The 14,938-nt window shown below is 39.3% G+C and overlaps 1 pseudogene; it reads right to left on the bottom strand.

The window, feature by feature from the left end:
- Positions 1–14,469: 14,469 nt before the first annotated feature.
- LOC116889553 lies at positions 14,470–14,555 on the bottom strand (annotated as a pseudogene).
- Between the last annotated feature and the right edge of the window lie 383 nt (positions 14,556–14,938).

Here is a 14,938-nt window from a genome sequence, read left to right as displayed (position 1 = left end):
ATCCATGTCAGGCCCTCACATTTGCACTTTCACCACTGAGTTCCTTCTGCAGCCTCTGATTTCATGGATGTGAGATAGGATTTTGTCCTAGTCTGGCCTTCAACTTTATATTATGTATCCTTGCTCACTGAGGATAACTTTGAACTTCGGGTCCTTTTTGATCATCCTTTTTCCACATTATATTAACTATGGTTCTCTAGAGTCATGGAGCTTATGGAATGTCTCTCTATATAAGGGAATTTATTGGAATGACTTACAGTCTGCAGTCCTACTAAATCAACAATGGGCAGTTGTAAATGGGAAGTCCAAGAATCTAGTAGTTGCTCAGTCCCACAAAGGTAAGTGTTTTAACTGGTCTTCTGTGCAAGCCGGAATCCTGAAGTAGGTTCCAACAGAAGTGCTGGCAAGTAAGTGCAAGCACGCAAAGAATTTCCATTGTCCCTGTGTAGGCCTGTAGCAGAAGGTATGACTCAGATTAAAGGTGTGTACAACCACTCTTGAACCTAAGCTGTTCTTGGAACTTGTTCTGTCCCAGGCTGGCCTCGAACTCAGAGGTCTGCTTGCCTCTGCCTCCTGGAATTAAAGACATGTACCACCTGGTCTGGACCTAAGCTTTTCACGGCCACTATGCTTCAAGATCTGAATCAAAAGCCTGTGTCTTCCAGCCTCAGGATGGAGATCTCAGATGTGCCCTCCATTTCTGGATTGTGGTGTCCACATATAGTCAAGTTGACAACTGGGAATAACCATCATAATCCACCCCTTGTCAACTTGACACAAATCACATCTCATGTCCAAATGGAAACAATAGCCAGGCCAAAATATGCCTAACATTATATATTATCCTTCATATAGTCACAAAAGCATTGTAAATTTAGAATAGATCAATGTTTCTCGGGAAACATCCTTTTAGTAACAAAATAAAACAGAAGTACCCATGTCACTTATAATCCTCATTTCTGCAACTAGTCACATGGCCTTAGGTTGTATTTATAACTATCTTTCTCTATTATCCATTATTGGAGGTGCCAGTACCATGGAATGACCACCAAAACAGCAGCAGCAATGGAATGGAGTCAACCAGATCCTAGAATGCTACAGAGGTCAGAGCTGGAGAAGTGGCCCAAGCCCTTTAGCGGAGTCCAGAAGATCATGTGTGCTCTCAGACATTGGAACAAGAAGCTGTCAAGTTGAAGTTGCCTTGGATACCCTTAGAGACGCCAGAGCCCCTCCCAGTCCTTTCCCCCAATAGCCCCTTTCCCTTCTGTTCCTCCTTCCCTTCTCTTCAGAAAAGGGTGGGGCTCCCATAGATATCAACTAGCCTTGACATGCCCAGTTACAATACACCTAAGTGTAGTTTCTCCTGTTAAGGCCATATGAGGTAAGGGAAAGGATTACAAAAGCAAGCAAAAGAGACAGAGAAAGGCCCTGCTCCTTTTGTTATGAGCCCCACATGAAGACCAAGCCATGCATACTTCTGGTTGGTTCAGTCTCTGTGAGCCCCTGTGGACCAGGTTAGTTGATTCTGTAGGTTTTCTGGTGGTATCCTTGACCCCTTACAGTTCTTCCTCTCCCTCTTCCACAGGATAACCCAAGCTCTGCCTAATGTTTGGCTATGGGTCTCTGCATCTGTTGCCATCAGTTGCTTGGTGAAGCCTCTCGGGTGATGGCTATGCTAAGCTCCTGTCTGCAAATATCATTAGCAGTGTCAGGGGTGGGCTCCCTTCATGGTATGGGTCTCAAGCTTGAGCCAGTCATTGGTTGGGTGTTCTTTCAATTTCAGCTCCATCTTTACCCCTGCACATCTTGTAAGTAGGGCAAATTGTAGGTCAAAGGTTTTGTGGGTTGGTGACCCAATTCTTTCATTGCAAGTCTTGCCTGAATGGCCAATTGAGACTCCACATCCCCTATTGCTAGGAATCTTAGCTAAGATCACCTTCAGGGATTACTGGTAGTTTCTGTTGCCCTAGGTTTCTACTAGCTCGTCCCAGAGATGATATTCTCTCTCTCTCTCTCTCTCTCTCTCCCTACTCCCCTGTTCTCCTGCCTGATTTCCTCCTGTTCCCATCCCCACTCCCATCCCCATTCCCATCTATTTCTCCCTGTCCACCTGCTATGTATTCTATTTCTTTTCAGTGAGATTTCACAAGTCTCCTCATTGAGCCCTCCTTTGTTACTTAGCTACTATTGGATTCATAGGTGGATTGCAGCTTAGTTATCCCTTTGCTGTAAATAGCTAGATCCACATATAAGTAAATATATGCTATGCTTGTGTTTCTGGATCTAGTTTACTGCACTCAGGGTGATATTTTCTAGTTTCATCCATTTGCCTTAAAATTTCATGATGTTTTTTACAGGTAAGTAACACTCCACGCGTAAATGTATCATATTTTTATTTTTTCTTCCATTTTTGGGTGAATCTGCTAATTTGAGGTTCATTTTGAATATGGTATTTTAAATATTGATATCTTGGCACATGTGGATAACACTGCTTAAGAAGACATATTATTTAATGAAAATCTAAGCAATTTATAGTCATTCCATATGAGTTATTTATTGCCCATAGTCCTCATAGGAATCTAAAATCACACAGCCTTCCCTCTTTGGTTGGCCATCAGTAATCTCTATGGTAAGGCCTCATTGTTGCAGACACCACACTTTTTTGGTTAGGTATAAAGCAGAATCAATCTCAATGCCAGTAATGTTCTCCCAACAGCTTTCCTACTGCTGTCAGATGCTATGCACGTGGCAGGGGAAGAACTTACATTAATAGTTTTACCCAGCACCAGGTCTTTCATGCTATATTATTTATTGTTCAAGCAAGATGGGTCTACTGTTGCAATAATGACAAGATTTTTTATGGGCTTATGTAACATTTTCTTGATTATATTTGAGATCTTCTCCACTAGAAGGAATTCACACCTGGTGCTGTAACATGCTCAAAAACAATGGTTAGTTAGGAAATCATGGGTCCTACAGGAGAACCTTTTGGTTTTGTTTTGCTAAAAGGTTATATTGTCAAACTCTCTTCTAAACAGTAATGTTTATAGCCATAGATTTGTTCTGTCCTCATCCTTTGTCGGAGAAACTACTTTTTGCAGTGGTAGTGGTTGATGTAAGGATGTGTAATGTATTAATGTGCTCAGATTAAATGAGTGTAAGAGCAATGAGAGTAAATGAGGTGGATCATGTATAGCAAGCTCTCTGTATTCAAGATTCCAGAGAGTTCAAGAATGAGCAGAAAGAATGTAAGATCCCTAGCATGAGGAGGAGAGCCATAAATCTGTTTTTCTGGTCTTAACATGGCTGCACGTCAACTCACAGCACAAAACCTGCACAGATTAAGCAATCATCACCAGCTTGTAAAAGGAGTGGTTCAGAGGCCCACTTTTAACATAGAAGCTATAGTAGCCGTTGAGTGTCATTTTTCTCTTTCTGGACTGGTTGTGGCAGGATAGAGCCCATACCTAGTGGCTTTCCCACACCCATTCAGGATCAAATACTAATTGAAGTTCCAACAGGCTAATAACTCACTAAACACATGATGTTGGCTAGGATTGATGATACGTGGGAGTAGAGTTGAGAGGAGGTTATTGGGCAAAATAGCATCAAAATACATTGTATATATGCATGGAGTTTTCAAAGGATCAATAAAAGTCTTCTATAAATGTAAAGTAAAAATAAAATAAAATAAAGTAGACCATTTAATGAACTTGCTATCCCATCACTTAATATCACAAGCACTTCTCTGATGCTTTCTAGCTGCCCACCTCTGCCTTGAGATCTTCTTCCCACAATTTTAGAACATTCTTTGGACTTAGTTCTTAGAATCTTTCTGAGTTTTTAATCCTGTTAGTTTTAGTCAATAGCTTCCCAGATAGAGGCAAATAGGTGGAAGGATTCTAGAATTTGAGGTTATGATAAGTCAACTCGAAAGAATTTAAAAACACCTGGAAAAGGGGACTGTTAACACCTATGGGGAACGACCTTGATTAACTAAATTGACATGGTAAGATTCATCTTAACTGTGATGGGATCATTCACTGACTAAGGACCATGGGCTGCCAAGGCTGGAGAAGAATCACTTAGCTACTAACATGTATTCATCATTGTCTCTGCTTCATGACTGAAAGATGCAATATTATTACCATGTGCGGATTCAGGCTTCTGCCACAACTTCCTTGCCATGTGATACTGTAACCCAGATCAGTGGCTGATAGAAGCCCTCTTTTTACTTGTTTTTGCTTGGTGTCTTATCACAGCAATGGGAAAGGTAACTAAGACAAGTGTGTGTTTTTAAAAAAATCTAGAATAATGAATTCTCCATCTGCACGGTATTAGTAACATTACTAGGTTGTGAGCCACACATTTTTGTTATGGGGATTGACACGAACTCTGAGGAATGGGTAAGTTGAGGCCACATAGCCAAGATTGAAGCTTAATTCATTAACTCTTCCCGGTACATTTGAGAGAATAGAAAGACTTTCTGAAGCTATTAACTCAGGCTCTTTTTAGAGTTCACCAACAAGGATGTGTTCATATACTGTGCTCTTTTAATTACTGAGTCTTCTAGTATTTTGTAAAGACTGGGATGATTTCAAAAGTTAATAGCTGATTTGAAAATAGCAAAATCCAAACCGCTGAGGCTGGAGAAATGGCTCAGTGGTTAAGAGTGTGTTCTGGTCTTGTAAAAGACCCACATTTGATTCGTAAAACCCACGTTAAGTGGTTCACCAGCCAGCTGTAATTCCAGATCCAGAGGATTTGACACTTTTGGACCTTTAGAAATCTGTACAGTATTACACACACTTACATAGAAGATATACGCTTAAACATAATTAAAATAAAATCTTAAAAATATGTAAGTCAAGACCAGAATATGGCTCTGTGCCAGTTAAGGAAAAATTCAGATCTGCTGGTAGCTTTCTGCAGAAGAATATTATATTCCAGCCAGTGGGATCAAGGTAAAAGCATCCTGAATTCTCAAAAACCTGAGTTGAAATGTTTCTTTAGAGGGATAAAACCACCATTCAGCTGTGTATTATTGTGTGTGTGTGTGTGTGTGTGTGTGTGTGTGTGTGTGTGTGTGTGTATTTCTTGCATCACTGTGTTTCCAAGGCAACTGGATTACCAGAGAGACTAGGGAGTCTGTATTGCTCACCAAACTGTGTTATCAGGAGTAGTTCCTGCCTCTAGCACTGCCTTTGACACAGATAATATGGATTGATGGGCTTGTATTTTTTTCTCAAAATGCCTTTAACCCAGGTCTGTATTTTGCAGTGCTGCTCTGACCCAAATGACTGATTGGGAATAAATCAGACTGAGCAATCCTGCCGCTTTACTTATAGCTGTGACTTGCACTGACAAGAAGTTACGATTTTGGCTTACAGTGACCCTCCATCCCCAGATTCTTCCACTGAAAAAGAAAAGAATATGACTAGAAACAACAGAGACCAACTTTTTTAAAAAACTGAGCACAGATTGGAACTGTGTCTAAGATATTAACCTTCAGGCCCATCTGGAAGGAAAGCGATGAAGCTTTTGTAAAAGGAAAAATTCATATTCACTGAGAAATATCTGGACAGTTTCAAGCTCAGAAAGTCATACCCAGATTCCAGTTTTAAGAAGAAAATGTTCTTTAAATGAACATGGATCCAATAGTACTGCATGCAGGTTTGAATTTAAGGATCATTAAAAGCAAAAGTCAAAAACCCCCAAATGGAAACTGTTAGAAGGAGGAGGAGGAGGGAGGGAGGAGGAGGAGGAGGAGGAGGGAGGAGGAGGAGGAGGAGGTTAGCTCACAGTGGGAGCCTTCTCTAAGTGATAAAAACGCTAGCAGTGTTCCCGACAGCATCAACCTATGACCCATTTTGAAAAAGAAATGCAGGTTTGTCGTCATTCCAATTCTATATATGGTGTACTTTTAAGGACCTCTAAGTCTACTGTGTGGACCATAAGATAGTCAATGTTGGCTGCTGCTAACACCCTGAGGAGTACTGCGTTCATTCCATTTTGAGACTTCAAGAGCAATCTTCAGGCTTCACATTCACTTGTTTTGGATGAAGAAAAGAGGAACTATGCAATCTCCCCCCCACCCCCAAACAAACACATACACTTTCTTGATTGGTTTTAGTTTTGAGTTTTGATTGTTTCTAGACAAGGTTCTTGTTATGTAGTCCAGGATAACTTTAAACTCATTACAATCCTTGTGCATCTATCTTGTGAGTTCAAGATTATAAGCTTTTAAATTTATTTTGACAATCAAGAAGAGTGAAGTGTGCTTCAAACATGTCACCGAGCACTGTTACTCTATCATTCCTCCTTGTCCCCTTGCTTGGTAATAGTAATTTTGCCTAGGAGCTTTCTTGTCCTAAACACATGTTACTGCTTACCTATGTCCCCCAAACAACCTTTAAGTTTATTTTTGTTTGTTTTTATGGCAAGGTCTAGCTATATGGCCATGGCTGGCCTGGAATGTTCTGTGTGAACCACAACTACTGAGATTTCTTTCATTTTCACTGTGTGTTTTTCTCATTAAGCACTGCTGGGGATAAAACACCAGTGGCTTATGCTCTAAGATTAAAGAATCGAAAAGTGGGACCTCATAAAATTGCAAAGCTTCTGTAAGGCAAAGGACACTGTCATTAGGACAAAAAAGCCACTAACAAATTGGGAAAAGATCTTTACCAATCCTACATCTGATAGAGGGCTAATATCCAAAATATACAAAGAATTCAAGAAGTTAGATTCCAGAGAATCAAATAACACTATTAAAATGGGGTACAGAGCTAAACAAAGAATTCACAGCTGAGGAATGCCGAATGGCTGAGAAGCACCTAAAGAAATGTTCAACATCCTTAGTCATCAAGGAAATGCAAATCAAAACAACCCTGAGATTCCACCTCACACCAGTCAGAATGGCTAAGATCAAAAACTCAGGTGACAATAGATGCTTGTGAAAATGTGGAGAAAGAGGAACACTCCTCCATTGTTGGTGGGATTGCAGACTGGTACAACCACTCTGGAAATCAGTCTGGAGGTTCTTCAAAAAATTGGATATTGTACTACCTGAGAACCCTGGGCATATACCCAAAAGATGCCCCAACATACAAAAAAGACACATGCTCCACTATGTTCATAGCAGCCTTATTTAGAATATCCAGAAGCTGGAAAGAACCCAGATGCCCTTCAACAGAGGAATAGGTACAGAAAATGTGGTACATCTACACAATGGAGCACTGCTCAGCTATCAAAAACAATGACTTAGTGAAATTTATAGGCAAATGGATGGAACTAGAAAATGTCATCCTGAGTGAGGTAACCCAATCACAAAAACACCACACATGGTATGCACTCACTGATAAGTGGATATTAGCACAAAAGCTCAGATTACCCAAGATAAAATCCACATACCACATGAAGCTCAAGAATAAGGATAACCAAAGTACAGATGCTTCAGTCCTTCTTAAAAGGGGAACAAAAACATTCATAGGAGGAGATATGGAGACAAAGTTTGGAGCAGAGACTGAAGGAAAGGTTATCTAGAGACTGCCCCAACTGGGGATCCAGCCCATTTACATATAGCCACCAAACCCAGACAATATTGTTGATGCCAAGAAGTGCATGATGACAGGAGCCTGATATAGCTGTCTCCTGAGAGGCTCTGCCAGAGCATGTAAAATACAGAGGCAAATGCTAGCAGCCAACCATTGAGCTGAAAACAGGGTCTTCATTGGAGGAGTTAGAGAAAGGATTTAAAGAGTTGAAGGGGCTTGCAAACCCATAAGAACAGCAATACCAACCAACCAGAGTTCTCAGGGACTAAACCACTACCCAAAGAGTGCACATGGACACAGACCCCTGGCTCCAGCTGCATATGTAGCAGAGGATGGCCTTGTTGGGCACCAATGGAAGGGGAAGCCTTTGGTCCTACCACAGTGTAGGGGAATGTCAGGGTGGAGAGGCAGGATAACATTTGAAATGTAAATAAAATATCCAATAGAAAAACAAAAACAAAAAACAACAAACAAAACAAAAAAACCAGGGCCGTACTCAAGTTAACAACTACTATTACTGAGATGAATTCTCCCTCAGTCCTCATCCTGAGAAGTTTATCTAAAGGAAAACAAAATCTTAGAAACTGTCTCACAATTCTAGTCCCTATGACATTTCTTTACTTCTCCATCAATCATGAATATTCTGCTGAAAGTTCAGACCTGCCAATGAAGAAAGAGGGACCTCTGACCCTCTTACAACACTTTTGTCAAAAAAAGTTACCAACTATGGTCTTCTACTTAGGTCCTAAAAGCATCTCTCACAAGTTAGGCATGGTGGCACATACCTGTAGCCCAATCAGGAGGCTGAGGAAGAATTGCTGCAAGGTTGAAAACAGTTTGCTCTATATTATGACTTCTCAGCTAGCCAGGAATGAGACTTTGTTTTAAAAGAGAAAATAATAATAAAAAATCATTTATAGACATGTAGCATATGTTCTGTGATCCACACATGCCAATATATATTCTCCAAGCCCATTGTGTTCCTCTAGAAACTTTTCCCAGGAATTCCTTAATCTCCTGTATAGAAGGTGTATGTATATTTAAGTTCTGGACTATGTTGGACCAGTGAACAATCAAACTGTATTATTTCCAATACAGTGATTCCCCTCACCATTAATATTAATAACTTTGTATGCCTTTGAAATAAAATTTAAAAGATAAGATAATATACTACATGGACTATTTCGTATCATTTTTCCCTCCTTTCTTTCTCTACACAGTACCATACTAAGAAAAAATCAGTACAATTGGTAGTTTGGTTCCTCGTGAGGAAAAATATTGAGGGACTGTGCCTGTTTCACTCCATTGACCTTCACCTTCCAAAACCAGTATCCTCTTTTGTGCAATAAAGGGGAGAGATATAAACATATGTTGCTCAGGAAGAATCAAATATTTGAAACCCCAGCTTCAAGAAGATGAATCTGAAGAAACTAGCATAGTAGAAGAAAGTAACACATTCAAAAAGACATATAAAATGACAACAAACAATTAGCCATTGGAAGAATTTAAGTAAGATGAAAATCATGTGGCATTTAAAATGTCTATTCTTGATAGAGAATTGATTACAGAAATACATAACCTATTAGATTCTGGAAATGTAGATCATTGCAGAAGTAAGAACTAAAGATAGTAATGGCTTGAGATGGGTTGGTGTTTTCTGGCATGGGGAAAAGTAATACGTCTAACATGTTTAACAAGTGTGATTGAGAGAACTTGGAGATTCATTAGAAGGAGAGGTTAAATGGAAGAGAGAGAGAAGAGGGGGCAGAGGAGCAAGAAGTAAAGGAGGAGAAGCAGAAGAGAAGGAGGGAAAGGAGTTCCAAATAACTGTCATTTCTGACTCAGACAGATGCACTGAATATGACTCTGTCTACCAAGATGGGGAAATGTCATATAGAGAGATTCTGAATTGTTTGCTATATCAGAAATGTCAGAAATTTATTTATAAGTACCCCAACTCCTCCATGCTCATCCATGCAAAATTTTTTTCTAAATTACTTTGAAAATTTCCCCTTCTGTTGTTACTAAACACAGCAACCCATTTTCATTTTTTAAGTTTTTTATTTTTTGTTTATTTATTTTTCCCATTTTTTAAATTGGGTATTTCTTGTTTATTATTTACATTATTCCCTTTCCTGGTTTCCTGTCCATCAGCCCCCTAGCCCCTCCCTCAATCCCTTTTCTTTAAGTGGGGCCCACTTTATGGAACCATTGTATCTAAGTCTTTGTTTTGTCATTGTCTCTAACCCAATGTTTGCAAACTTTCATTACTAAATATACAGGATCCAATATTTCTCATTTTGGAAATAAACTGACTTTGATTCACTCAGCCCATTCATTCCAATAAATGTCCAGCCACTATTTGAGATCCTTCTTTATGTCAGACTTTTTGTGGGAAATTAGGAACTTTAGGAGGATGATCTCTATAGGCCATAGTAATCATCCACCCTTCTTTCTTTAGTATCTATGTTACTCAATTCTACCTTAGGGTTTAGCTCAAAATTTCCAAGGAGTTATTGAGCGAAGTAAGAAGGAAATAATTGAATAATGAAGCAGGTGAACAGAAAATAAAATAAATAAGATAAACTATTTAACAAAGGCATGGCCAAGCACTCCATTCAATCATGATGAATTTAAGAGAACTTGTGTCTGGACTACCGTTGTGCTAGCTCTTGGTTTTTCCAATCTATTCTTCCCAAACTGAACAAAGGAAACTTTTAACTTCTTAAACCAACTTACTTTTTCCTGTGCTTAAATATTTCTAGTGTTGGGACTGGAGAAAAGGCTCAGCAGTTAAGGCTACTTACTGTTCCTCCAGAGGACTCAAGTTCAGTTCCCAGCACCCAAATCGAGTATCTCACAGCCACCTATAACTCCAGCATTAGGAACTTTGATACTCTATTTTGGACTATGCACACATGGCATATATTTATGAAGGTGTAAACACAAACATATACACACATGAATAAAAGTAAATAATAATTTAAAAAAGCTTCCAATGACTTTCTATCATGGAGAGGTTTGCTTTGATTGCATTATCCTTTCCTTATTACACATCTTCCCTATCATGAGCTTAAAAAGATGTGATTAGTTCATTTTATTACTATCTATATTCTAACTTTCTCCACAGAACCTGACCCAGAATAGGTATTTCAGAAGTAAAAGAATAGACTCTCCTATTTTCCTTTTTGTTACAGTAGTTAGTACCTCTGCTTCACTGATGAAGTACATGAATATGCAAAAAGACTTGCATAGCTCAGAAATCAAGGGTCAACTAGATGTCCTACTCAACATTTGTAATAGCAGGCAGGATGTCTGCCTCCTCCAAATCCCTCATGCCTGACAAGACAGTCTTTAATCGAAAGTCACCAGGATTCCTTCTTTGACCAATCTCCTGAGACACATGCTCTTTTCCCTAAGAAGAACAGGGATTAGGAACCAAATTCCACTCCTTAGGCATATTGTTCAGGAGCACCAACAAAGTCCAATAAACCCAGTAGCCTCATAGATTTCTGTTCAAAAAGGAGGGATTCATTATGCTCAAAGAAATTGGTGAATAAAGGAAGGCTTACTCAATCAGTTATAGAACTTCATGTAGCCAGAAAAAGATAAAGCGTGTGACAAAATACAGATAAAACCAACATGATCAATTCCTAAATAGAACAGAGATTCTATCCCGGTGACTAATTTTATTGTGGGAGAGAAAAGTGAACATCAATGGACAATCTCTTAGAATTGATGACTGTGGCTATTTGGGGCCAATTCACCATCCTGTTCATACCTCCATACACTCATCTTCCAGGTGATAGAATTCAGCAGAAAAGGCTGGGTTTAAAGAACTTAAGCCAAGATAACAGTATAGCACCTTTCCTATAAGCAATTATAGTAATGGTTTAGCTATGATAAAAACCATGGACTGATTATGAATGGTGTAAACAGTTCAGATATTTTCCATGGTGCTAGATATCAGGGTTGTTGTTTTTCTTTATTAAAAAAACTTACGTTAATATCTTTTTCCTACTTCTTTCTTTTTTTGTTCTTTTATTCCTTCCTTCTTGCTATCATTTCCCTTTGTCTTGTGGGCTCACTGTTTTTCTTTGTCCATACTGACCTTACCTTGCTAGCTAGAGAAGCTTAATAAGTGTGAATGTCCTCTTTGTATAAATGGCACTCGGCTGTGGTACATGCACTGTGATAGTCATAGAAAGGCTGTAGAAATTGGCTAAAGGCCTGATCTCATGCAGCCTTAAAAACATTAAATGCAATCTGACTCTGGCCGGGGAAGCCAGGAAACTAACTGCAGATCTTCATTTCTACCTTCTCTGCTCCAAATCTAATACCCCAGTCTCATCCTCAGCTCTGCCGCAGACCACCTGCTGAGGTCTTCTCTTTCTCTGTCCCCTTACCCTTAGTAGGTCACACTGATCTTCCACCTCAAACTTGCTCCCCTGTCCCATCTTTTTGTTCTATCTCCCAACTCCAGAAGGCATTCCCTGAATCTACAGTCCACCCTTTTGCCAAGGAATCAAAGTGGGCTAACTTTGGATCTTTTACCTCTCCCTCCTGTTCTCCAAATACAATCCCCTAGTCTTACCACCAACTCTGTAGCAGACTACCTGCTCCAGACTCCCCCTCCTCTACGCCCTCATCTCTTATGGGCCATACAGATCTCTGCTGACCTTCCTCTCCCATTCATTCTATTATCCTAGCCTTCAACCCCTGCAAGAATTCCCTGAGAACATGCCAGCCAAGCCTTCCAGAGAAGCAAGTAAGCCAGAAAAGTGGATAAGAGAGTTTCAGGTCTTTTGTTTTTCTCCCCAGCTTTGTAGCAGACTACCTGTCAGGGACTCTCATTGAGCTCTGCCCCATTTCCAGGTAACTAAGCAGAAACTGTAGAAAACCCTATTTTTCCTCCCTCCTGTGGACCTCCTCAGCACAAGTTCCTAGCCTATACCCAATCCTGTGTTGTTTGGAGTTGGTGTCCTGCTGCTATATAGACAGATGCTAAATTCTGCTCCCCAAGATCTGGTTGCCCCAAGATAAGCATATTCTCCATAGGCTAGCTTTTGTGGTGCAAACCTTGCTCCCCAAGTTAATTGGTCAACAAAGGCTAAAACTTGTGACTGAGCAGTAGAGAGAGGAGAGCAGGATTTCCTGGGAGGGAAAAAGGAACTCTGAGAACAAATAGGAAGACTTTCTTGCCTGGAGACAGGAGGAAATGGATGTAGATACAGGCCTGGAATTTATAGCTAGCCATGTGCCTTGATAGGGCTAGGTGGTCAGGTTAACCTAGTTGAGCTAGTTGAGAATCTGCAGCTAACACTTAAGTTTTGAAATATTAAAAGGTATCTGTGTAGTTATTTGGGGAACTAACTGGTTAAGGAATAACTGCCTCTGTATTAATTTCCAGCATTAATTAATATACACAGACTATTAATTTAAATCATTTATAATGTGTCAGCCCCCAATACCAGAAACACATTTTATCTGGAATCCACAGTGGCCACAGCAATCAGGATTCCAGAAGAACTTCCTACCAGGCAACACACAGCCACCACACCCTCCTAAGAGTCAGAAAGGGCAACAGAAACTAAGGGAAAAAAACACCTACCTAATAAAACCAGATACCAGCACCTAGAATTACATTTTTCCCAAGCATAGATGCCTAAACATGATCAAAAAACTATAATTAATAATTGTATGGACAATATGTCTCACCACAGCAGGCCCTGCGAATTGCACCATAGCTGAAGCACAAAACAAAGACCTTAAAATACACTTTTGAATCTGATAGAGGTCCTTAAAGAGAAAATGAATATATCCTTCAAAGAAATCACAATCAATTAGTGGAAGGAAGTGAATGAAACAGTTAAGGACCTGAAAGTAGAAATAGAATCTAAAGAAAATCCAAATTGAGGGAAATCTGGGAATGAAAAATTTAGGAAATTGAACAATAATCTCAGAGGCAAACCTCATCAACAGAAATCAACACAATACAAGAGATGGAAGGTACCATACCAGACATTGAATAAAACAAAACAAGAAACAAACCCAAAAAGCAAGGCAAAAACATCTAGGAAATCTGGAACACTATCAAAAGACAAAAGTCTAAAAATAAGGAAAAATAAAAGAAAAGAGGAAAGATATCAAGGTCAAAGGCACAGAACAAAAATAGTCAACAAAATCATGGAAGAAATCTTCCCTAACCTAATGAGTGATGATGCTTATTAAGGTAAAATAATCATGCAGAACTCCAATAATAGTCAAAACACTAAACGTACCGAATAAAGAAAGAATATTAGAAGCAGCAAAGGAAAAAGTCCAAGTAACATATAAAGATAGACCTATCAAAATTACACATGACTTCTCAATGGAGACTCTAAAAGCCAAAATGTCACAGATGGATGTGTTGCAGACTCTAAGAACCCACAGATGCCAGCTTAATACAGTAGAAGCTTCTTAAAATATACACATATATGAAGGCAATTTACATAAAATTGCCAAAAAATGGAAGGACAGAGGCCTAAGTGGACATCTCTTTTCACTAAATGAAGCTTCCAGTACTCTCAATGGGTCTCGTCTAATTGAGTTATTGGCCAAGGAGGTCCTAGCAAACCCCCAAATAACTCAGGCTGTTCAACAAGACTGTGGGTTGCTTTATACAAACTGATAACAAGGTCTATTTCTAACAAAATGGAAAAAATGAAAGTGCCCTAAAGTCTTAATCATTTTATGCTATGGTCTCTTAACATCAGGGAGAATATTTTGATTGTTACAAAAAAAAACAAACACCAACCCTCACAAAATATTTGCCCGACAGTGCTGTTCTGCCTACAAGATACACTAGGGCAGTGGTGGCACAAAGCCTGTGGGAGTGACCAACAAATGTCTGATTTGACTTGAGGCCCAGTCCATGAGATGGAAGCCATACCTGACATGGCTTGGGTGACCAAGAACTTGATACTACACTTGATCTTAGCCAAAAGGCCGAGAAGCGATGACCAAGAACTTGAAACTACATAGCCCATCAACCTCAGATAAAACCAAATATACCTGGTCTAAATAATGTCTTTTAAAAAATTAGTGATTATAAATAAATTTCTAACTTTAATGCATATTTGCTACCTCATCAATAAATTAATGTCTTTCTCAAAGCATCTCAGAGACTTTCCCCTGGACAGATGAGACAAATACAGAAATCCATAAACAAAGTGTTATGTATCAAAGTTATAAAACAAAATAGTTTAGATATCTAAATGGGATGTTTCCTAAACAAAAAATATCTTTCTCAAACTACATGGAACCTTGGAAGAGGAGGTGAGATGGAAAGTAAGTCACAAAACAGCCAGAGGGGATGGGGGCAAGAAAGCTCTAGAAATAAT

The sequence above is a fragment of the Rattus rattus genome, chromosome X, assembly GCF_011064425.1.
Source record: "Rattus rattus isolate New Zealand chromosome X, Rrattus_CSIRO_v1, whole genome shotgun sequence".
In the NCBI taxonomy this organism is placed as follows: domain Eukaryota; kingdom Metazoa; phylum Chordata; class Mammalia; order Rodentia; family Muridae; genus Rattus; species Rattus rattus.
This window is presented reverse-complemented; position numbering and strand designations above follow the sequence as displayed.